Source organism: Octopus bimaculoides, chromosome 12 (genome assembly GCF_001194135.2).
Source record: "Octopus bimaculoides isolate UCB-OBI-ISO-001 chromosome 12, ASM119413v2, whole genome shotgun sequence".
Taxonomy (NCBI): Eukaryota; Metazoa; Mollusca; class Cephalopoda; order Octopoda; family Octopodidae; genus Octopus; species Octopus bimaculoides.
In genome coordinates this window covers 48,846,160-48,849,975 of record NC_068992.1, presented here as the reverse complement: position 1 = coordinate 48,849,975, position 3,816 = coordinate 48,846,160, and positions in this window count along the sequence as shown.

Below are 3,816 nucleotides of genomic sequence, written 5' to 3'. Positions count from 1 at the left end.
TATATATATAAATATGTGTGTATGTATGTATACACACATATGCACACATACAGATAAGCAAAAATGCTAGTTCTAAAATCTCTCCAAGAGATCAACGCAGCAGTTATGCTATCAAGTAATATTCGTAGCCACTTCAACATGGCCGTACGTTCGTACGGACTATACTGCGATTTTTTAATCCTAAGAGGAAATCACCTCTGGCTAGTTAACGATGCAGAACTGCATCCGATAAATTGCGAGCAGGGAAGCGAACCCCTACCACCTTCTAGCGACGATGTCTAGTACAGAAGAGTGGCAGAAATAGCCCGAAATTAGGACTGATCTGCTGGCCCCATCTTATAAGGGCACTCTAGGCACATACATCACAATCATATGCGCGCGATATGGTGATCTCCTATCAAGATAAACAACGCATGACCTTGCAGGAGGGGCCCGGTTAGAATTTTCTTCAGGTTGAGTAGCCCACCCCGCTCAAAATGACTCTGAATAAGGGTTGTTTAAGGATGCTGAATGAAACACCTATGTTTCCAGAGGTGAATTATTCAACCTCAAAGAATTCCTCTCAGCACATGGCTATGTAATCAGAGATTCACATATCGTCAGCCACCAAGAGACATGCTCAACTGGTTAGGGTCAAACAACTGACAAGCAAATCTGGTGTATTGAGCAAAATATTTGCCGTAGCCCATCTTTTATACCAAGACAAAAGAATGTACATAATAACACTTCCAAACAGTTAAGATCAGAAGCCATGAGAGCCACTGCTTGATACTGCACCAGTATTATTATTATTATTATTATTATTATTATTATTATCATTATTATTATTATTATTATTATTATTATTATTATTATTATTATTATTATTATTATTATTATTATTATTATTATTATTATTATTATTATTATTATTATTATTATTATTATTATTATTATTAAGGCGGTGAGCTGGCAGAATCGTTAGCACGCTGGACGAAATGCTTAGTGGTATTTCGTCCGTCGTTACATTCTGGGTTCAAATTCCGTCGAGGTCGACTTTACCTTTCATCCTTTCGTAGTCGATAAATCAAGTACCAGAGAAGGTCGATGTAATCGACTAGTCCTCTTCCCCTAAATTTCAGGCCTTGTGCCTTTAGTAGAAAGGATTATTATTATTATTATTATTATTATTATTATTGGCCTTGTAGTTGAAGCCGCAACTTCTATTCAATTAAAATTTGCTTACGCTTACTTAACCTAGATCTTTTGTTTATAGTGTAGTACTTTGTTGCTGTTGTTGTTGTCATTATTACCATTATTATTATCTTCATCATCATCATCATCATCATCATCATTATTATTATTATTATTATAGTTATTATTATTATTGTTGTTGTTGTTGTATTTGTCGTTGTTATTGCTATTATAAGAAGCAGATTTTAATTGTTATATATTCCGCACATTTAGAAGACACTTCCTTTATTTTTTAATTGTTATTTCAACATTTACAACAGAAATTCATTACAACCTATCGTGGCTATGGTGGTGGCGGTGAGATGTGATTCTCATAATGGTGGCTGTTATGGTTATCGTTGTTTCTTATTTGAAGGAGAAAAGGAAAGAAGGTTAGAAAGGAACGAAGGAATGAGTATCGGGAGCAATGAACGACATGGCCGCAATAATTCCAACATTAACACCTACTACTACTACTACTACTACTACTACTATTACTGCTGCTGCTGCTGCTGCTGCTGCTGCTGCTGCTACTAGAAATAATAATAATAATAATAATAATAATAATAATAATAATAATAATAATGATAATAATAAACCGAAAGAACTTCACTCTATTCTGAAAGAGAGCAAAACATTCGCTACTGATCTCTTAGATACCTACCAGATTGATCAGGTTGAAGGAAATTCGCCAACTGCTGCTGCAAAGAAAATAAAACTAATTGCAAAGACAAAACACATGAACAATTAGCTATCAGATGGGAACAGAAACCTCTGCATGGCAAGTATGTGGCTCGTAGCAAACAAGCTGATGTCGACCAGAAACACACGCATCAGTGGTTACGAAGTTCAGGGCTAAAAGCAGAGAGTGAAGGTTTCATATTGGCTGCTCAAGACCAAAGCTTATTAACCCGGAACTATCAAACCAATGTGATAAAAAATGGAGCTGACACAAAATGCCGATTTTGTAACGATGCGATTGAAACTATAGACCACCTTATCTCAGGGTGTAGAGTCATAGCACCTGTAGAATATAAAGCAAGACATGACAGAGTCGCCAAGTATTTACACTGGACAATATGTCGGCATTATAAAATCAAAACCGCTGACAAATGGTATAAATACCATCCTGAAGGTGTGAGTGAGGGAGAAAATGTGTCGATTCTCTGGGACTTCCCCGTACATACCGACAAAACTATAAAAGCTAATAAGCCGGATATTATTATAAAAGATCATACAAAGATGTGTTTATTAATTGACATGAATATTCCTTGCGATCATAATATAGCGGCGAAAGAATTTGACAAGACCAGTAAATATAAAGATTGCTAATAGAAATTGAAAAAATGTGGCACCTCAAGGCGACTACCGTACCAGTGATTGTAGGATCTCTAGGAATGATAAAAAAAAAAGGTACTGAAACCTATTTGAAAATGATACCAGCATTACCATCCCTACAGGAAGTGCAAAAAGAATCGTGTTAACTGGAATGACTCATGTGATGAGAAGAAAATTATAGCTGTGAAAACAACATCCATTCTTGAATTTATTTATTTATTTATTTTTTTAAATACATATTTTACCTGTGAATTTGCGTGTGTAAACTGGGAATGCATACAATGAGCTTCTCTGCCCTAGGTGTACGGAAAACACTCGGCGAGAAATGGAAGAAGATTTGAGCGCGTGTGGGCTCCGTTTGTGAGGCTCATCTTTCCGCAGCTCGTCTCCTTGACGGAGTTTGTGGTGATGACTGCACCGCCGCCCTCCTTCAATCGGTCAGGCAAGGTAGTTTTTCTTAGCCTGATGGCTGTGGCGAAATAAGTTGTTTGGTGGACAAGGCTGAAAGGCATGAGGACAGATACATTCCTCTTTGGTAGAACTCTCATTGATTCTTTCAAGCTTTCACTCGAAGAGGAAATTGAGAGTGGAGAGGGAAGTGCTGTCCTCGAGTGAGCTTATTAAAAGGTGGGTGAAAGTTGCGAAAAAGGCAAAAGTGGACAGTACCTCTCTAAGTTGTAGACCTGTGCGTCGGAGAGAAGGAATTGGAGAGGACATTTGCTCATGGGGTTTCAGGGAAATCTCGATTATCCCTAGAGGCTTTCCTGTATCAGGATGGCCACATCTCTATCATCCTCCACTTTTTTCCCCTTTGTATGCTATGCTTATGTCTCTTCTTTTCCATCACGTGTATAGCATGTATATTTTTTTCATCATTTCATTATTATATACATACTCCAACACTTTATGTATGCCTCGCAGGTGGGGGCCCAGTTAGAATTTTGTTCAGGTCGAGTAGCCCATCCCGCTCAAAAGGTCCCTGAATAAGGTTTGTTTAAGGATGTTGAGCAAAACACCCATGTTTCCAAAGGTGAATTATTCAAACCCCAAAGAACTTCTCTCAACACATGGCTATGATGCTCCCCCACTACTTCTGCTCGTGATCAGAGATGCACATATCGTCAGCCACCAAGGGACATGCTCAACTGGTTACGGTCAAACAACTGACAAGCAAATCTGTGGTATTAAGCAGAATAATTGCTGTGGCCCATCTTTTATACCAAGACAAAACAATGTACATGATAACACTTCCAATCAATTAAGATC